General features: G+C 44.0%; 1 protein-coding gene across 1 annotated transcript in view; it reads right to left on the bottom strand.

Moving 5' to 3' along the window:
* LOC138534979 (dimethylaniline monooxygenase [N-oxide-forming] 2-like) overlaps nt 1-22,480 on the bottom strand; it is a 564,743-nt gene that overhangs the window by 359,621 nt on the left and 182,642 nt on the right. The window lies entirely within an intron of this gene.

The following is a 22,480-nucleotide window of genomic DNA, read 5'->3' as shown; positions in this document are numbered from 1 at the left end:
CCAGGTAGCCAGTTCAGTTCTGGTTACGGCCAGGGGGTCAGCAGAGGAGAGGAGGAGCAAAGGCAGAAGCAAAGAGAAAGGTTTTGAGGTGCTTCTGGAACCAGAGATGGTTCTCCTCAAGTTTAAGGGACGCAGGGAGGCTGTTCCAAAGGGAGGCACCAGCCGAAGAGAGAGATCTACCACCAACTTGTTGCTTGGAGAAGTGACTGACCCTGAGGGAGTTGGAGGCGGATGAGCAAAGAGCTCTAGAAGGAAGATATTTAGGAAGAGAGATTTAATGTTATTGAGGTCCCAGGCCCCACAAGGCCTTGTGAACGATGCAGAGGGTTTTGAACTTAATCATCGCAGCCACTGCAAGCCAGTGCAGAGATTTCAGTCCTGGAGAGATACGATCCCTGGGCTTGAGGCCAAAGACAAGTCTTGCAGTCCTGTTCTGGATAAGTTGCAGAGGGCGGAGAGTAGAAGCAGGCAGATTTAGAAAGAGGCTGTTACAATAGTCCAGCTTACAGAAAACCAGAACTCTGGAGACAGTGAGCTTCTGGGGGAAGGAGAGGAAAGGATGAATACCTCTGAGGAGGTGGAGCTGGTAGTGTGACTTCTTAGAGACATCAGAGATGTGAGGAGAGAAGGAGAGTGTGGAGTCGAAGATGACCCTGAGGATTTTAGCCTCCCAGGTGGGAGCAGGAAGTCTTACTGGCATTAAGGCAGAGGTCATTGGCGGCACACCACTCCTGGATAGCAGACAGACAGTCAGAAATGAGCGAAGGAGAGGAGGAGGCCGAGGGTAGCCTGAAAATGAGCTGGGTGTCATCCGCATCGCACTGAAAGTTGGCGCATACAGCGGCGATGTGGTGGGAAAGGAGTAGTTGGGTGATCTGGGAAGGATGATAGAATATTAAACGACTGTACAAAATTGTAGGTCTAGATGAGAAGGGAGTTGATGAGGTGGGCAGCTGAATACCATAGCTACAGATTAACTGAAGACAGTATACTTTAGTGTGAGTGAGGTCCTTCTTGCGGTTTTTGGAATTAACAGGAATTGAATAATAGAGATATTTCTTGTTTAATCATAACCAACATTTCAGTTTCAGAGCGCCTGGTGACAAGTGTTACAAAATACCATCATTATAGTGCACATGTCGGTACTCGGTTTATGACCGCAGAAGGATGATGGCATGAGTTGACCTCGAGGAGTATTACACTCTTGACCGAACAGCATGCCATATGAGGAGCTATCCGTTCCCTCGTCATAGGTTTGTGAATAATTTGGCGCTGGGTTTGGAAGGCACATAGATCCAAAGGTTGAAGTCCCTGAAAAATAAGGATGGAGCTGAATTACTGGAATGGGGAGTAGATCTCTTTGTCACCTGGAGTAATTCATGCACTACTAAACTTAAGTTCACCAGCTATCGGATAAGGGTAGAAATATCATATTTAGATGTACTAATTACAAGCAAAAATAATATTTTAAGGACAAGGGTATACAGAAAACATACTGAAACGTTTACCATGTTAGACTATGACAGTTATTATCCATTGAGTCTGAAAATTGACTTTCCTTACGGGCAGTTTCTTAGACTTTGACAAAAAACACTAAGATTTCCTTCAAGAAGAGGAAAAATTAAATGAAATATTATCCAAGAAAAGTAGTAGTTACATCCTTAAACAAGCAATCCATAATAACCATTTGAATTTGCACCAAATTAGGACGTGAGAGAGCCACATGCGTGGGCTGGGTTGTGTAACCACATAATTCACTTTTAGACATAAAGAGAAAAAATGCATTTTTGATAACTGGCAACTATTGAGGGATAGTACCAAATCCATAGAGTCTCCTTATTCATCTTTAAAAGAAACAAACATCTCCATCACAGATTGGTTCAAGCATATAAACACTCTACAACAAGATCACTAACACAGATTTGACGTCCATCCCCATTTGGGGCCACTATCCCTGCGGAAACTGTGGAGGTTTTCATTTGAATGTCTGCGGCAAATTGAAATAGAGAGATGTTTCCTCTTGATCATTTAATTTATTTCTCATAAGTGATGACAACCATAAAAGTCTTTGTGAGATTAAGTGAATATTGTTCATAAATAAGAGGAGGTACAATCCCATCCAAAATGGTACAGCACTTGCAATCTAAACAATCAAATGCATTGGAATCTCATTGAAAAAGTAAATGTACCATATAGAGGTGTAGACTTTGACCAGATACTAAAACTATGCGAACAATATTGGATTAAGACTCTTAATTCAATATGGGAAGTTCTGAATAAAAGGGGAAGACATGCGCATAATTGTGAAGACATGCATGATTTCAGACAAGAATTGCATTGTGTATGTTATGATTGCTGTCTATATAATGTGTGATGATGTACGTTTGTTCACTATAGTAAACTAGTCTGTGAACTCACAACTTTATAATGTGTGATGATGTGCGGTTGTTCACTATAGTAAACTAGTCTGTGAACTCACAAAGACCTGCAAAGCTTGCAGATAATCAGGGGGACGTATCTGAAATTTACCAATCAAAACAATCAAGGGACAGGCGGTTGGGCAGCAAGATCCCTGCAAAGCAGTTAGCAAAGCCAAGAGGATGCGTAACACCACAGAGCGAGTATGTCTACTAGTCTGAATCCAAGATGGTTCTGCTGACAAGCTACAACTATAAAGCTGGTCCCATAATTAACCAATGCAGGTGCTGATTGCAAAATAGTCTAAGATCAAATCCATCCAATTATCTAATAACTGCAGCAACATGCATACTAAAGTGATATTACAGTCTAAACTACTTACAAATCCCAGCATGAATATTCACCCTGGATTTCCTTTTAGCCCATGGTCTGGCAAAATACAGACTTATTTTAATGATTACAGCTTCTGAAGAGGTGGATCTGCACACAGTAGTATTACATCTCTGGTTAGTCATACATGTCTCTCCTATAACATAGGTATTATATAATAGATTCTCAGGTTTCTATATCCAGGGCAAAGGAGAAGAAAGTGCATCACGGTTTCTTTTCAGAAATTGCATTCTGGGCAAGGATCCTCAATATCATTAATCCATTTGGCGACTACACTAGCAATAGTATGCATACCAAAACAGAATTTCATTTATAGTTCTCTACTGTATGGATTAGTAATCAAGTCAAGGTATCTTTCTCTCCACAATACAGACTTCTGTGTCCAGTATTCTCTTGCCAGTAAAGATCCAGTGGAAGAGCTCAGCCACTGATCAATTCATCAAAAGCATTTTAATCAACGTTTTAGTTCCTTGATTAATGAGTGCAGTATTAGACCACAAATGGACCAAATCCAGGGAGACCAGTATGGAGTGTATATTTGAGCACCATGGTATTGATGCCCCCCGCCCCCAAGCTGTGCTAGCAGATCCTCAAAGGCTTCCCAGTATTTTGCTAAATAGGGGGAGATCCAAAGGTGGACCCAGTCCAAGATTGGCTTTTATGATATTTCTGCACAATACACCCGTACTAAGATAAGTCAGCAAAATATACTTCTCATTGTTCAATGGGAGCCGTATTCCTCTCTTCAATAATTTTGTTCAGTTATTGCCAATTTTGAATGACGCTGGTAACCTCATATCGCTGAGCCATAAATGGGAGTCTTTTTTTTTTATAGGTTATAGGCATCCAACGCCGGGGGAAAAAGCACAACCCCTACAACTGGAAAAAACACAATGTTGCATTGGACCCTTTATTGAGTCTTAAGTCAGCCTTGTCAAATTGCCTTGTTCACCTTCAATCGCTTTGAAAGTCGATACAGACATAACTAAATGTATCCACTTGTTCAGTGAGGATCACCTCAATTTCTAGGGAAAAACTTGTGCTTCTGTGTCTTTTAGTTGAATAGGAAACCATACTTTTCATCTATGTGGATTTCTAGGCCAAGTTCATTATAGCTCTCTCAACAAGTGTTCAGTTGAGTCTTGAGGCTGATATGGTCAATTATATGATGACGGCATCATCCATGTAAAGATGGATGGGCACCTTTACTTGGCCCAATGTCAGGGCATCTGTATGCAGCGTACAATGTTTAGTGACAATTTTATCCATCAGGATACAAAAGAGGGTTGGGGTTAGTATACACCCGTGTCTAACCCCCCTGTTAATATTGATTGGATCTGTGACATTCCCCTCCAGATTCCACCGTACAACTGCCATGTTACATCTATATAGACAAAAGATAGCCCTCAGAAGTGCCAGGGGAATAGTTGCCTCCAGCAATGATTTCCATAGTTTAATTTAAGGGACCCAGTCAAAGGCCACCTTTGGATCAATAAAGACAGCGTAGATATTCATATTGCTAAGAATTGCATACTTTTGTAGGATAATGACTAGACAGAAACCCGGGTCCATTGTGCTAAGACCTTGCTGGAATCCGGCTTGATGATGCTTAATAATATTCCCATTCGCAACCCAAGCTAAAAGGTGTTGTAAAACAAGTATTGCTAACATTTCCCCACCCAAATTCAGGAGGGAAATTAGGCAAAATTTGAGGGATTTTCTATGTTGCCCTTTTTGTAGATCGGAATTATTTCTGACAAAGACCAAGACACATGAGTTCTAAATTGGGAGGTGATAGCATTAAACAGACAGTGTAATATTGGAGGCCAAATATACATTTCTGACTTGAATAAGTCAACCAGTATTTTATTAGACCTAGTGCTTTGCCACTTTTTTATTTGATAATTTTCTTTCCAGCTCCTTAAGGGTGAATTTCTATGCATATTGAGGATAACAATCAATTGATCTTTATTTGTCTCTAGTCCATAAAGTGTGAATCAAGGCAACAATAAATACAAGAGCAGCCAATAAAACATACAGCACAGTGATATTAATCAAGCACACTAATAGGTACAGGATGATTTTCCTTAAAATTTAAAATACATTGGAATTTTATACAACACTTTCACGAATCTCTCAATCCCAAAAATACCTATACAGTGGTCCACATGTCTGGCTTCAAACTAACCATTATAGACAGCTTAAGATAGAATCATATTATTTCCTACGGACCTCCAGTGTACAAGTACTTGAAGTACTAGTACCATTCGGATTTTCGTCAAATAAAGTTTTCATCGACATACATGAGTCCTAGTAAGATTTCCATAAACAGGTAAAAAGTGGTAGTGATCTAGAGCATACAAACTTCCTCTTATAAAAGTAATTTTGCTAACAAATGAATACCCCTTAGTTAAGTGCTCATGTTCGATGACATACAAGCTTCATCATAAAAAGGAAACTTTTAAAATGTCTTTAAAATGAGTAGGCCCGCTATTAGGGTTGTCACTGGTTAGTGAATTCCTAGGCATAGGCTATAGATGATTACTACTGTATTGTAAAGGCCCAAGATAGTCTTCCTTGCCAATAGTTTATATAATCTTAGATGACACCATCCAGTGTCTCATTCTCTTATTCCACGCTTTGGATACAAATCGGGCCACATTTTTCATTACATCCTAATCACTTGTAGATTTAGACAGTCTTGAGGCATGTCCAACATTCATTGTACCATTTGCAATAAATAAGGGTTTCAAATAAAGGATTATTAATGCTTTATAAAGAGGACAGCAATTTAAAGTGTACCATTTATTCCTCATGCACAGGATATGGACAGAGATAGAAATACAAGGGTCTGTTCCTTTTCCACCTGGCTGTGAATACACTGAGGGGTAAAATCCCAAGCTATAATTTAAGAAGGAGGATCCAATCCTTTACCTCCAACCTATTTAAATATTTCTCGCAACCAAATATACTCTATACTACCCCGTATTCATTGATTAATCATCTGCCCTTGCTGTTGCACAACTTAACATTACTCACTGTTTCTTTGTATGCGTTTCTAAGGTGTTTTTGGCCCATAGGCCCTGACAGCAAGGGTTATCCCAAAATTCTGACAGGTGTAAAGGATGCAGCATGGTTTTGATATACTTAAACCAGGGGGAATTGCTGACACCGGCTGAAGATAAAAGATCTTTAATTAAGTCATAATACATTTTTAGAAACTCAGAATTCTAGATCTTGATCCAGTATAGAAGAGTTGTTAGCCTTATTATTTGGACTATGCCATCTATCCCCAGTTCGGCCCCGACTGCCAACGAAGCTACACTGTACGGTAGCCCCAGTAGACATTTTCAAAATCTTATTTTCTTTGACCTCAATGCTATTTAGGTTTGTATGGCCCCATATGTCTGCCCCATATAGAGCGGCAATAACTACCTGTGCGCTATAGACTTCTGTGGTACCCAAAATTACTCTGCTGTTAAACATTTTTGAGAGGGAGAGCATTACCTCCCCTTTACAACTTAGAATGGAACAACTTTAGTCAGTTTGTGAATTACAGTGCATATAAGCATTGATTTGGATGCCAAGGTAGTCACATCCCTACACTATGTCAACCATTAAACCATGAATATTGACCTTAGGGCAGTAACACTTCATATGTCTCCACGGATTACATACCACGATCATAGTTTTACCCACAGTCAGCTTTTAGTCCTTATCCTTTGCCAGTGTATTAAAGGTTACTCATTTGCGCTGGAGGCCCACTGGAGTTTTAGACAAGCAAAGAAAAGAATTGCTAGTCTCAGGACTGGGGCATCCACGTCAAGATTGTCGATAGCTGTAATCTGGACATTTATATACATAGAAAATAACAGGGAGGCCAAAACGCACACCTATCTAACTCCCACGTTGATCTCGAAAGAGAAGTATATCCGATACAATGGCCTGTTCTAACTCTTGCAAAGTTATCTGTACACAAAAGCCTAATTGTAATTATCAGGACCTCAGGAATTCCCAGAGTTTCCAATAACAACCACAGTTTAGGTTGAAGTCGAAAGCTGTCTGAAGATCTACGAATGCTAGGTAAACAATTTTTTTTATTACAACAAATGTATGCAAAATCCTTTGAAGATTAAGAACTGGGTCAGTAGTTGATATCCTCTTTCTGAACCCAGCATGTAGCGGAGTGAAGTTATGGATAAGGCACCTTTCTTCCAGCCTAATCTGTAACACTTTGGCAAAGATTTTTCCTAGTGAGTTGAATAGCGAGATAGGGGGATCATATTGTGGTACATTTTGTGGTTCCTTCTTGTAAATTGGGATTTAAAAAAATCACCTTGCCAAATATGAGGCAGAGTATTGGCAGGTGTCAATACATTAAAGAGTTTCAATACATTAAAGAGTTTGGTGAAGAAAGGAATGCAAAGAGAGTTCTTTTCCCTAAAGACATTGGCGGATGTGAAATCTGTCACCAGTGCCATTCCAGCACTTTGGGCACTCAATGCCATTTCCACTATCATGGGTGAGAACAAGTTAATATAATCCTCAGTGCTCTCTACATCGAAATGTTTGGGGTGGTTCGGCAGATCCCCATCTGATTCCCCTTTATATGAAGTAGCATGATAAACAATCCATTCTCGTTCAGCAATATCAATATTATTGAATTGACCACTATCACCGTCCCCCCTTCTGGCCTTCTTGCTAGCTGCCAATACTCTTTTTTGTTTTTTTGATTGGCAAACTCTATTCAGATTGCTACACGGTTGTCTTAAATACTTCTCTTTTTTCCGAAGTAATAGGTCTTTGTAAACTATTCTTAAATGGTTTACAGTATGCATATCCCTCCCCATAGACTTTTTTATTTCATTAAGCAGAGCCTTTTTAGCTGCTCTGCACTCACTGTCATACAAGGTCTTGTTGTTTATTCATGGATGCATGCCCGCAAATGGTTAGTTCGCTCTGTGGGTAACTACCAGCTGGATTACTTCTACCAACCTCTCATGGAAATTGATTGGATTAGACTGAATGATGATGTTAAAGTATTCAAGCAGTAGGGGTAGCATATCATTTTTATAAAAGTGGTATATCCCGGGCCACATTCAAATTGGACCATTGGACCTTTGTAATTGGCGTGTCACCATTAACTTCATTCAGAGCTCTGTTGTTATTTGGTTTTGTTAGAGTTATGATCCCTTTCTACCCTTTCTTCCTTCCACCCTAAAATTGGTGATGTATCTCCATGCAATTGCCACTACTAGGATATAATCGATTAGGGAAGATTTTCAATTTTATCTGTAGGTCACACCTGCCAGTGAATTCCTGGCTAGTCTACCATTACAGGCCCTACACACACCACGTATAACAATGTTTCCATTTATTCAGCATAGCAGTAAGGTGCAAGGGGGAACTAGCAGAGCACAGGGGTATTCCCCAGCAATTATCCGACTCAAGCATTAAGTTGTCTGAGACTATAGAGGTGTTAAGTTGCATGTTAAAATCTCCAGCAATCAACATGAAATCCTCATGATTGTTATGGTTATCAACCAATGTCAGAAAATTACTCTCATATTTTGTGATTTCGGTTTGGTCGGGTCTCTGATATCACATGACCATGACTCAAATGACATCCCAGGAAGAGACACCATAGATAATAAAAATATCAATAAAAGAACAAATAGTCACTGAAGCAGACAAAAGAATATTCTCTATACCAACTTTTGAAATGATTTGACAAAATATAATGCGTTTCATTGACAAGGTACATTTTTAATAGCTTTGCAGTTAAGTATTTGTAGTAGGTCAGAATCAGGACTCGGACAACATAACATTGTTTTAGAGGTTTCGTTCTGGCTAAGTACAAACAATCTTTCCCTAACTGTGTAGGCTCAATCCCTATTCTACAAAAGAAAGACTGAAAGGTGCGTGTTTGGACATCTCTAACACAATGGGCCTCATTACGAGTTTGGAGGTAGCCATGGCCTTAATAAGGGCATGGCTGCCACCAGACTCGGGTCCGGGTCCATGGTCCCTGAATGGGGAAATACCGGGCCATTCCAACCTTGGAGGACCCGGTATTTCCCCATTCAGGGAACACATCCACATTCCCATTTGAGCCCCCATAGGGCTCAATGGGAATGGGGAGAGAGCTAACAACGGGCCCGTTCCGTTGTTAGCTCCATGGTCCCCTTGCGGGACCCGCAAAGGACATCTGGTCTGACCAGATGTCCAGAGCGGGTCCCGCAAGGGAACCTCGTAGTAGGGCGGAATGGGTTTAACGGCACCGCCACCTTTACCGGCGCTGTTAAACCCATTCCGCCTGCCTCGTAATGAGGCCCAATAAGTCCTCTGTCCAGAATCCTATTCTTACCTGTTCACTTTCCCGATCTCCATAAGAAAATATCCCAAACAATAAAAACAAGAAAGGAAAACTATGTTAGTGATGGCTGCTGATTTCTGACCCTGCCCTGTCCCTTTTAGGACAGGCCTTTGCCCATAGTTCAAGTAAAAAAAAAAGGCAGTTCTAAGTTTACTGGTTCCAGTCCAGATCTCTCTCTGTGTATTGCCACTCTGGGATTCTTGCAGTCTCTCTCCCCTCCTTGGGGGTCTCAGGCTCTCCCCACTCTGGGGCTCTTTCACTCTCTATTCAGGTGTGTTCCCACTCCACACTCTGGGGTGCTGTTTTCTCTTTCTCCTCACTCTGGAGGCAGAAGAAACAGAACCCCACACTCTGGGATTCCATTCCTCCTCACTGCCAACACTGCGATTTCAATCTTTCCTCTCTCCAGTCTGGGAATTTCAAGCTTTCCCTTTACCCGCTCTAGTGTTTGGTTTCTTCTCACTCCCCACTCTAGGGTTTCAAGCTTTCTCTTTCCGCTCTGAGCTTTGTTTTTTTCTCCCTCCCCATGCTGTGATTTCGACCTTTGTTTTTCCCCACCCTACAGTTGGTTTCTTCTCACTCTCCACTCTAGAGTTTCAAGCTTTCTTCTCACCGCCCTGGGGTTAGGTTTCTTGTCACTCACCAATCTAGGGTTTCATGCTTTCTCTTTTGCTGCTCTGGGGTTTGAATTCCTCTCACTCCCCACTCTGGGGTTTCAAGCTTTCTCTTTCTGTGTTCTCGGGTTCATCTCCTCTCTCATTACTCGATTGCCGGCATCCCTCTGTCATTGAGTGGCTGCATACCTGGCTTCCGGTGGTGGTGGTCCTCAGGAGGGCTGTTTAGCTTCTGCTGCTTCTCTGCTGGTGCAAAGTCACTTACGTAACTCTTCCACTGGGTGCCATGGCACTCTCCTTGGGCTTCTCTCTTGCTTCGTAGCAGCCTCTCAGTGCTATTCCCACCAGGCGTCTGCTGTGGGCCATTGAGCAACCGCATACCAGTTGTCCTGCTGCAGTGTTCTTCGGGAGAGCCATCCAGTTTCTCCTCCTCTTGCGCCAATGCAGAGGCACTTCCACTACTCTTCCACTACTTGTCACTTCACTATTTCTGCTGTGCCATGCTTCACTCTCCTGCAGCGGGTGCCCACTCAGCATGCCAACACTAGTGGTTGCTCTTTATTCCCAGCCACTTCTCCTTTGACCTGTATTGTTTGGTTAAACTCCATGTGGCCGGCTCCTCCATGATTGGTCGTCTCATGGACCCTCCTCCAGGGGGGGTGTTCACTCATCTGTCCTGATTCTTTGTGGGAGATTGGGGATGTCTAGGGTCAGAAGCCAAGTCAGCCATGATAAAAGGGAGTTAACGGTTATTACAAAACCTAGTCCTTGCACACCCTATACAAGTGTTTGTAAGAGGAAGGGAGGGATGATAACTTCTACCCCTATTAGGGTCTCTGTTCCCTAAAGGGGAGTCAACTCCATAGGGTTCGTGTTTACCCTGTTCCATGGGTTTAGTATAGCAGTCTCACCTCTCTAGTCCTAAAGAGGTTCGGCTCCCCCTTTGGGAGAGGTGACAATCTCCCTGGATTCGTAACATATCATGTAAGGATGAGAACAACAAACTAAATTAACTAATGCAAAGAGTTTCTGTGTATACACAGCCATTTTGGATGAAGCATATAGCAACTATGAACTCATATCATGGTATTCTGTAAGGGAATGATACACACAATTTGCCTTTTAACAGATATGATAGATTGAGTTAAAATGTGTTGATAGGCCTACTCTTTATTCGATTATTATTATCTGTACAAATTGAAGAAAGCTTTTTCATTGTACATATAACCTCAAAATGGTTGACTGGGTTAGATTAAACCTAAATTGTATTTTTATGCAGAGCTGTCTTGACACCAGAATGCAAGTGTTACTTGTATTGAAAACAGGCAATTATAAATCACTGTGACTAAACTAGTAAACACGAGATTCATTGGCACAGCTGTGTATACCCAGGACAAGTGTTTGTCTGTAAAATACAAAAAAAATATGCTATAAACATTATACATTCAGGATTTCTATTGCCCTATTATTTAACTTTTAGCTGGATGGCCTACGTGGGATGACATTTATGAATGCATGGCCAGCCAGTTATTTTATTTTTTTTTAAACTTTATTTTTAACTTTTTACTGTATCAAATAAGCAGTGCTCCAACAGGGAGCCGCCTAATGCAATTCCCAACAACAGTTCCCCCGCCCCTCCGCCCCCCATCCCCATGTCCACCGTGAATTTGATTGCCTCTATCCTTTGTCTGAGTCAAATGGAAAGCTTTCCACGTTGCCCTCGTGTACCTCCATCCTATGGTCTCTCGCTCTGGGGGCTTCGATTGTCCGAGTCTGAAGCTTCAGCATTGTTCATCAGGTAAGTGATGTATGGCCCCCAGATGTCGGGAGGGCGCGCATGTAAAGGCAGGGTTCGAATAAATTCGGTGTCCATATCTTGGCAATATGTTATATCCTTTTCCCAGTCAACTATCTTGGGGAGTGGGCCCTGACCCCACGACATAGCAATTCTTCTTCGTGCCAGCGCCATGAGGAGCGCTGCCAGCTTGCGTGACGCTGGCTGTAGATATTTAGTGAGGCCGAGAAGCGGACCCAGCGGTAAGGGGGTCATCTGCTCACCTATAATGTCGGATGTTATTTGTATAACGGAAGTCCAGAAGTGCTGGATACCAGGACAGCCCCATGCCAGATGAAGAAAATCAGCGTTGGCAAATGCGCATCTCTCGCACTGGGCTGACGCTTCTGGGTGGTGCCTATGTTTCCTGACTGGAGTGTAGTATGTTTGGTGCACAAAGTTAAAGTGTATTAGCTTGAATCGAGAATTTAACGCTACCTTTTGAGTCTGTCGAAGAATGTAGGCCCAGTCTTCCTCATTAATCGGTTCTTGTAAAGCCGATTCCCACTTTCGTTGCACTTTGGGTTGAAGTTTCCGAGTGTCTCTTACCAAGGTTTTGTACAGAGTTGACACCAGTCTACCTTCACCTTGTGCTAAAATAGTGTTGTGTAACAGATCCCAGGTGGGGGGTTGCTTAGGGAATGTGGGAAATAGCCCCTGAAGGGTGTGGCGGAGTCTGAAATAGAGAAAGACAGCCAAGGATGTGTTCCCTCCTCTGTCTTTAGCCATTTGGGGGGTCAGAAAGGTGCCCTCTGGGAAGAGGTCTCCCAGCGATTTTATCCCTATTTTATCTATCCATAACAGGAATACTCTTTCATTCATGAGGGAGATGCCGGGGATGAATTTTATCAGTAGTAGGGGGGAAAATCGTATAGCCACTCCGTATTCGCTAGCGATCTTCTTCCATATCGCATATGTGGATAGGACTGTATTCAGCATTTTATGCGGCACAGGAATGTGGCTTATTATGACTGCAGCTAACAGGTCGGGGGAAGCCAGGGCTCTTTCCACTTGCACATGTGGTCTGATGTAGTGGGTTGAGTACCAGTGGCTTAGGAATTGGGCCTGTGCCGCCCAGTAGTATTTTTCTATATCTGGGAGAGCCAGGCCTCCTTTTGATATTGGTAGAGTAAGTGTGTTGTACGCTACCCGTGCTGGTTTCCCCGCCCATAATAACTCAAGGATCGCGCTCTTGATTTTTGATAAAAAGGATTTGGGGAGAAGTAGCGGGATATTTGTGAAGAGATATAGAAGTTTGGGGAGAATAACCACTTTTGTTAGTGAGGTCCTGCCCCACAGCGTTAGTGGTAGAGATTTCCATCTCTGAATACGTTGTTGTAATAACTGCAGTGTAATTACATAATTGTCTCTAAATATCTCGTGATGGCTTCGTGACATCTTGATCCCCAGATAGCGCACCTTCGAGTTTTCCCATTTGAACCCGTGGTCATCTGCAAACTCTGAAGTGCAAGGGGTCAGGGGGAACACTATCGATTTGGAATGATTGGTTTTGAGGCCTGACATTAACCCGAATTTTATCACCTCTCGCATTACGGGGTTGAGATTGGTTTGGGGGTCACTGACGAACAGCATGACGTCGTCAGCGTATAGGGAGACAATTAGCCTATGAGGACCCAGCTTTAACCCTCGACCTAACGGCTCGGCTCTCAGCCTTGAGGCCAGGGGTTCCATCACCAGGGCAAAGATAAGGGCCGAAAGTGGGCAACCCTGTCTCGTTCCGCGTTCCAATGTGATCCCTGTGGATTTGGTGTTCCCTAATGTGATGTATGAGCGTGGTTCGTTATATAACAGAGCTACTAGTTTCAGGAAGAAGTTACCCAGACCCATATGCCTTAGTGTTGCGAACATGAAGGGCCACTCTACTGAATCAAACGCCTTCTCAGCATCTAATAGTACTGTGATTGCCTGTTGCGTCGGGTCCAGGGCCTCAATGACGCCAAATAGTCTCCTGATGCCGTATGTTGTACTACGCCCCGGGATGAACCCGACCTGGTCACCCAGCACCAGTGCCGGCATCAAGGGGAGCAATCTGGTCGCCAGAATTTTAGCTAGGATTTTGTTGTCTAAGTTGATCAATGAGATCGGCCTGTACGAAGCGCAGTTCTCTGTAGGTTTTCCAGCTTTGTGCAACATCATTACGTTAGGCTCGCGCATCGTGGGAGGGAGTGTCCCTCGTTCCACCGCCTCTTCAAAGACTTGCAGAAGAAGGGGGGCCACCACTTCCACGTGTGCTTTGTAGAAGTCGCCATTGAGTCCATCAGGACCGGGGGCTTTGGTGTTAGGCAAGGATTTGATTGCTGTCTGAATTTCTTCGAGCGATATGGGCGCGTTCAAGGGTTCGCGCAGGTCCTGGCTCACCCAATACAGTTCCGTGTCATTGAGGTACTCTCGTATCGCTTCGGGATCTGATGCTCCTTTTGAACTGTACAGGTTTTGATAGAATTCTCGGAAAACATTGGAGATCTCCTCCTCTGTGTAAACCTTCTGGCCTTGCGCATCCGTGATACATTCAATGCGGGGTGGGACTTTGTCTATAGTTAGTAGCCTGGCCAGCAGTGCACCTGGTTTTTGCCCCTCTCCGTATTGCCTGATCTGTTGCCTGCGACCCAGGAACTTCAATTCGCGGTCCGCTGTCTCCCTGAACCCCAAGAGTTCTTTTTTGAGCTCGGCTTGGGTGCGTGGATCTGGAGTATTGGAGAGGTTTTGTTCTAGTTCCTTCAAACGACGCTCTTTGTTGGATAATTCGCCTCGGATCGATTTCAATAAGCTATTTTCTTTAGTCAGGCAAATTCCTCGTACTTAGCACTTGAGTGTTTCCCAGATGGTGCATGCGGAGTCGACTGAGTCTTGGTTGATGTCCAGGAAGGAGACTATCTCATGTCGCAGTTCTGCTGCAAATACGGCGTCTGTGAGTGAACCGGGTTTGAATCTCCAATTGAGGCCAGGCACTGTTACGCCCGCCAGGGTGACCTCCAGTACAACCGTCGAATGGTCGGAGTAAGACCTTGGCAGGATATGGCACGCACCCCATCTGAAAGGGCTATGGGAGGATGCCAGGATATAATCGATTCTGGAACTGGTGTTGTGTACGGCTGATCGGAAGGTGTAGTCCCTGCTGTCTCGGTTGTGTCTTCTCCACATGTCAGATAGATTGAAGGTCTGACAAATCTCTCGAACCTGAATACTGGCCTTGGATGGGTTTCCCGATGTGTTATGGGATTTGTCGAGCCTGGGATCAAGTGTGGTATTGAGGTCGCACCCCACACCACAGTCGTCGCGTTGGTCGCGTCCAGATGGGACATTAACCAGTTGAAATGATCAGGTCCATCTGTGTTCGGTGCGTATGAGTTCACCACCACCACCTCTTTCCCTGCGATTATCCCTTTCACCATTAGGGCCCTCCCCTCGTGTCTTTCTTTGACTCAATAAAGCTGAAATTAGTTCTCTTGTCGATCAGGATCGCAACACCTCTGGCAAATGAGGAGTAGGATGAGAAGTACCGATGGCATCCCCATGATCTGGCCCAATGTTGTTCCGACGCGGGCAGCAGGTGAGTCTCCTGGAGTATCGCTATGTTGATTTTGTGTCTCCGAAGATATTGAAGAATTCTCCTCATTTTCATAGGCTGGTTGCGCCACGTATGTTCCAGGTGGCGATTTTCAATGTTGCCGCTGCCATCTAGAGGGGTCAATGTAATCATGTCGAGCCGGGGCTTGCGGGATTGACTGGAGTCGCTTTCCATAGAGGAACAGGGAGGACGTGACAATTGTTAGATGCATAGTTCTTCGTGTGACTGTCGTGGATCGGGGGTATGCGGGTTGTGGCGGTTTTGCTAAACTAACTTCCCTCCCCTGCACGGGCAACCCCCAACATGCCCGTGATAAACAAACCCATTTTAACAGTACAACTAGCATTGCTGTGCTCGGGGCGCAGGTGGCCCTCCAAGAGGAGGCTGGCTCCCTTCTTCGGATGCAATGTTGAACTGTGGTGGTCGTTTCTAGTCAACCATGAAGTCTCGTGCCGCCGTTTTGGGTGTCCTATAGGCAAATTTTACGGCGGGTTTCTTCTTGGTCTGTCGCCCCTTTGTGGTCTTCCGTTGAAGGTAGCGGGTCTACAGCCAGAGCGATCCAGGTAGTCGCTTGTCTCTTCTGGGGTGTTAAAGAACTGGGTCCTGCCCTCGTGTTGGATACAGAGTTTGGCCGGGAAGAGCATGGCATATTGTATCTGGTTCTCTTGTAATCTGCGCTTTACTGCCATGAACGATCTTCTCTGCACTTGGACAGCTTGGGAGAAGTCCGGGAAAAACTGGATCTTGTCGCCGTCGTACTGGAGATCCCCTTTTTCCCTAGCCGCCCGTAGGATGGCATCTCGATCCTTATAGTTGAGCAATCTCGCTATGATTGGGCGGGGATTAGCCCCCGGGATCGGTCTGGTGTTGGGGACTCGATGAGCTCTCTCCACGACAAACAGTTTGGACAGGATTTCTGTACCAAAGAGGTCCATACATAACTTCTCAACGTAGTCTTCCATTTTCACGGTGAGTTGTTGTTCCCTAGCTCCCACGATCCTGATGTTGTTGCGCCGAGAGCGGCCTTCCAAGTCTTCGTTTTTTGCGTTTACTGCTTTCATTTGCACTTCTAGGGAGGCCACTCTGGATGTTAGGGCCGCTGCACCATCGTCGAGGTCAGATACTCTCTGCTCGACTGTGTCCAGTCTGTTGGCGTGTTTGTCCAGCCGGTGCTGGAGTAGGTCGACCTTGGAGGAGAGTGCGTCGAGTTTGCTTCCAAGACCCCTGATCCCGGCCTTAAATTCAAGGAGGATTTCCCTGATGTCGAACCCGTGGGCCTCCTCTTCGTCCTGGGCTGCGACCTGGATGGGAGACTGCGCTCTGCTGTTCGAGGTGGTTGCTTTGGTCGTGGAGCTACCCTCGAAGTTCAGCTTTTTTTGAGATCTGTCCGTTTTCCTCGAAGTCGCCATTGGTGCTCGCGTTGCGGGGGCCAGGGGGCAGCGGGAGGCGGGCCAGGGGTCCCGGGGTGCCCGGCTTGTCGTTTTTCCAGCGGTGTGACTTTCTGTAGGTCTTGCCGTTGGGCCGGTTTGGGCCGTTTGGCCACTGACCGTGCTGTTTATTACGCTTCCTCTGGCGGGGATTCACCCAGTGTCTCCTCTGCGAATGAGTGCTCGCGAAAGCGGGGGGGGTCGCCGGATCTGGGCGTTATCTACAGCTTGTTATCGGCTGGGCAGTGTAGGAGGCCTTGAGTCGCTTCCCCCCGAGTAAGTCTTTCAGATATGTTGTTTACTGTTCACGTGGGCCCAGGCCCGTGGACCCCCGCGCCTCTGCGCCTTCTCGTAGATTAAATGTCACTCGGGGGAGCCGGAGATCCACCCGGGGCGCGCGAGCGAGGGCGCGAGGGCGCACGGGGCGCGCGTACCTGATCCTCGGCGGCGCCCGGAGAGCCCCCCGGCGTTCGTCCGTGTTGGTTCTCCCAGGACTCTGCAGGATTTTCATTCGTTTTCGGCAGCTCCGATCGGCACCTTCGAGTCCCAGGCCCGCTCCGCCGCCAGCCCCTCTGCGCCTGGCCCATGCCTGTGCCCCGCTCGCACGGGGATGGGGGGGTGCTCTTCACCGTCGAGGAGTCGGGACTTAGCGTCCGAGGGTCGACGGATGAAATGCCCCGTTCTGCTTGGATTCACCTCGGCTACAAACTGGAGGCGGCTGCGGACAATTTGCGCACCACAGATGCTTCGATTGGTCAGGATTTTAGGGGAGCTCCGCGGAGCTCACAGGGAGGCCGCCATCTTGGACGGCTCTCTAGCGCCCTCTCATGGCCAGCCAGTTATAACAACTTCAAATAACAGAGTCTTCAAACAGACCTTGACCTCGTACCTGTCGGAGCAATAAGGCCTGGTGTTGGTTTCATTGAAAGGAGCTGATTGAAAAGGCATATTGTTTGTGAACGCAGACATTGCCTGTTGACATTAAGATCTGCAACGCATGATATTGTGTGCAGCATTAGAAAATGTTTGTTTTAAAGCGACAAATAATAAAATACATTATTAGCTCTCCTTTTGAAATCCTTTGTCCGATTTAGAAACCAAAAATAGATTTGAATTCAGCAGATTGGACCCAGTCACAACATAAAAGAAGGATATAGTAAAGTGTATTAAATATTGATAAATATACATATTTAATTAACTCAATTGTGCACAGCTAAAGGAAAATGTGGGCTGTCTCTAAGTTCAGAAATGTCATGCAATTCTGAATATATAATTCTTGTTAATGGCACAGGTCCATGCAAGGAATTGTAAGGGAAAGACATAGTTCAGACCAGTTTGATAATAACTGACATCTAATGCATCCCCTTATGGCAAAATAAAATACATTGGGCGCTTTGAAGCAAGGAGTATGATCCTACTGTGTTTCAATAATTGAAGGGAGCCTATCAAATACTCTGTCCAATTCACACTTGCTGTGTTTAAATGATGCTGCATGGGTCGAGTATGCTGGGATTTTAACTTAAACATGAAGAAAAAACAGAGAAAAGGCAGCAATGGAAGAGAGCCTGCCCGACAGGAGAAAGGTGTATTGGGGTTCCAACTGGAAATAGCTTATGGAGATTCTCCTTAGGAAGGCCTTTTCTAGAGGGAGCTAAATGCAGAGGACTTTCCCAAGAAAGGACCATATTGCCTGAGAGGGATTTGGGAGGAACCGGACTGAAAGGAAGACTGTGCCTGGTGGCCATCCCTGAAGCTGGTTGATGTCCCTACCTGTCTTCAGCCTTTGAAAGAAAACCCAGAATTGAGAACACAAATAATTGTCCCAAGAACTAATTTAATACCAGGTAGAAATGTAAAGCATTTGGGGGTATCCTGTTTACAAGCTAAGTTACAGAAGGGGGGACTGGGCCTGTAAATTACAATTTGGGGAAGTACATTACACTATCGCACCCTAGAATCTGTAAATGTTCAGGGGATATTAGCCTCTTATAGTACATCATTATCAATTCCCTGTCTATTCACAGTAACACATTATATCTGTGTTTGTGAGTGCTGTGCACAGTGGATGTCTCACAGATGTGCAGGAATTAATACAATTCTTGACCAGTGAAAAACATAGTTTAGATTAAAGAAAAACCTGAATATCACATAAAAGGAAAATACTGAATAGAGTTTTCAAGTCAAATGATCAATGTCATTTTTCCAAGTAACGTTGCAGAGAAATAGAAAGATTATACCATACGTGGATTCCTAATGCCAATTAAAATTATGTTGTATCTTCTCTACATATACATGTTATGCTTGTGTGACATTGTAACATATGAAGTTGTTATTAAGTGAAATATCAGTAATGTATATCTTTATTGTTAGACATCGTAGGTTGCTGGTTTATTTTGCAAAATGTTTGATAGAGTTATTTTTCACATAAAAGTAAACTGTTTCTTCTGAGTGATGTGTTTAAAACAGATAATGCATTCGATATGAAACCGATGAGGTAAGGAAATGGGGATTTTACTTGTATGTTATACCGGTTAAGAGTCTGCCTTTCTGTCTGCTTCTAGCACCCTGGCCAGAGGATAGCCAGAGAAGAAGAAAGGGAGAGCGTTTCTGATCTGCAGCAACAACGGAGGATAGTTATTGAGTGAAATTACTTGAAAATCATGTGTTTTGAAGAAGATTGTTCTGGTCATAGAAAGGTCACCCTAAACAGTAATATTGACAAACGGCAGTGGCTCCCTAGTTGCTGTTGCACTCCTGGAATACAGAATGCTTTCGTAACTTTCTGTCCACTCATTATAAGACTAAATTTATATTAAAGCACAATGTATTGATGCGTCAAGAAACCTGGCTGGTGGAGCAAATGCTCATGGATGGTTACAAGAGTATCATGAATCCTGCTTTAAAGGGATTTGGGGTGACCAGTGTGAGTCTAATTATTGCAATTAAAAATGTGTTTGCTTGGGCCTTTTTTTGGAGAAGAAAAAACAGTACAACCTTGGTTTTTGCAAGCATCTTATCTAATGGCCTCCTGTTGGAAGGAAACATTTCTTTATTTTTATGTGGTATTTAATGGTATGTGTACACAGCCATCCAGGAGGATTAGCATTTAACTCAGTTGCCAGAGAATTGGATAACATTTTGGAGGGGTGGACACGTTTGGGTCATACTGACAAAATCATTCTATGTGGTAATCCGAAGACCAAATGCCCTGGAATACATGATATTTTTGCAGAAGATAAAAGTGGCATACATTAAAATCTTGTCCCACCTGTATTGGAGAAAAGAAAGAGTGATTTGTTTGGGAAGGAATGGCAAAGATTTTTAAATGACTGGTGGCTGTATATCTTGAATGGGCAGGCAATAGGTGACAACTCAGGCCAGCTCACTTTGTTTAAAGGTAATAGATGACTATTTCATCCTTCAACAAGATATCTCCAAGGAAGATAGCCTACAACATGAGACAGATAGCCTTAGTGACCATGCCATTCTCCTTCACCTAATAACCCTTCCAGAAAACAAGAAATACTTCAAGAATGATTGGTGAATTTTAAAAGAAAATAAAAGAAAGTATGATGCTGTGGTCAGAAAGTAATTTACATAAGGTTGTGGCCTACACTGAAAGTAAAGAGGGACATTGAGCAAATGTATTTGGGGGTTAGGAAAATATCCAAATTAAGACTTTCTCATGCCTTATAAGAAGATGAGTCAGAAGTGTGCTGCCATCACAGGGAAGCTAACTATGGTTAACGGTGTAGGAAAAGTGATCCTCTATTACATAAACATAGCAGGAAAAAAGAGAACTCCACAGTAATATTTGTAAGTTAATCAAAGATTGGAATCTAGAGGGAGATAAATATTTAATGAGTCTACAAAAAATGTTGAACGGAAATATCGAAATTGGTTAAAATTAGATAAAGCAAATCATATCAAGATGGCTGGGAAAATATGTTGGAAGTTATATGAAGGGGAGATTCTAAAGCTTTGTGGTGACAGCTTTAGCTTTACTGTTTGAACAAATCGATTTTACAGATGAACCCCATAAATGTTGCTATGTGGCATCAACATATTAAAGAAAATGTTTCTAATAATTCTGAGAAGAAGATCCTAGTTGAAGCGTGAGGCAGGCATGGTATCACAAGTTAGACACAGATATAAAGATAAAAGTTACAACAACTTTATTGAGCTTTGAATGGGGGTTGGAGACTTCCTAGCTGGCCCTAATTCTTTAATGAGAGTAATCTCAACCGTCAATGTAAAATAACATAGTCCATGTCAACCAGTCAAACAAAGAAAAAGTCTATGTCAGAGACCTATACTTACCCTCATGCTGTACAATAACTAAGTGTGGGAAAATGTATGAGAAATACAAGAGTGTATCAAAAGAAAGTCAGAATGGCTACAAAGTTGATTCACAACTCCCTTCCCCAAGTTTAAGTCAATGGGGCTTTTTATATGTTCCCTCCTAAAGTGGGTAGTAGGCACAGTTGAAAGAATTCACCAAAATCTTTCAGGCTTCCCTTTTACTGACCCAATATTAGTTCAATATGTATCACAGTTCTCTTCAGACTTCCCTTGCCTGGTTCACATATCACAGTTCTCTCAGGCTTCCGTCGACTGGTTCACATAACACCGTTCTCTCAGGCTTCCCTTGCCTGTTTCACATCATCAATATACCACACTTCTCAAATAACGATATTTCAGGTGAATCTTTCACCATAGGCACCTCAGATAATCTTCTTGGCTATCAATTTACTTTCACATTGAATACTTTCGAAACTGCAAAGCCCCCCCCAGGGCCTATGCATGATCACTTCAACACAATGCATCCTATCTATTGTAATTCCTTATATTCACAGTGCTCTTCTTAGAACCTTGTTTTCACGTCCACTCTCTTGGCACTCTCAGGAAGTCTCACTTACTTCATTCGCTTTCATTAACAAGCCATTTTAGGATCACAGCTTCTCTCCTTGTCAGCCTCCCTGTTCCACTTGCTTTCAACATCCATTTAACACAGTCAGTTTTCTGCTTCTTTTCTGAGGGAGGTTACAGTTCACAGAGACTTTCGATAAAGCGTCTTTCTTTCTCCGCAGGACCACTCTCCTACTTGGTATTTCAAAACAACAATTGTATCTTTCTCTTCTTGCATCTGCCGTCAGACGTGTCGGCTTCATTGCAACAAAGTTCACATTTGTGTCTTCACAAACCGGGCTCTCCTTCACCTCAAGAACTCACCGGTTGTGATAAACTGTAACTGGCTCTTCTCTGGTATCCCGTCCGAGGTCATGGTCTCTCCCCTTCTCTTCTCAGACCTTCCCGGCATTCCTGTCATTCTGGGGAAACGAGTAACCTTCAGGCAGATCAAAGAGAGGGTTCCGCTGTCATGATGCCTACCCCCAGGCATCCGGACCAAGCCCATCAGCCCCGGGAGCAGGCATCTAGACATTTAGTAAAACCTCAGCAGCCCCGGCTAGGGGCTATCTGGGTTCAGTCCTGGCTCCTTAGGCGCCAGGCTCATAGTAGGAATCAGTCCTGGCGCCTAAGGCGCCAGGCTCATAGTCATTACTTACCTCAGGCAGACCATGCTGCAAATGACTCCAATCCAACATGAAGACTAAAAGGGACTATTTTTCTACAGGGACTATTTTTTACTCGGGTGTGGTTCTAGGGACTTCTTACCTGGGACTACCTTTGAGGCTATTTAAACCACACCCGACCAGCAACACACGCTTTGCGTTATTCTGCATCCAGCAGCGTAACACTCACCGTGCCTGCAGCCTGCATCCAGTCTTCTGCCACGCCCGCCTCGAATCCGGAGCTCCTAAAACAAAGAGG

Source organism: Ambystoma mexicanum, chromosome 1q (assembly GCF_040938575.1).
Source record: "Ambystoma mexicanum isolate Mex_15411 chromosome 1q, UKY_AmexF1_1, whole genome shotgun sequence".
Taxonomy (NCBI): Eukaryota; Metazoa; Chordata; class Amphibia; order Caudata; family Ambystomatidae; genus Ambystoma; species Ambystoma mexicanum.
Note: the sequence above shows the minus strand (reverse complement) of the source record. Positions and strands in the feature narration are given on the sequence as shown.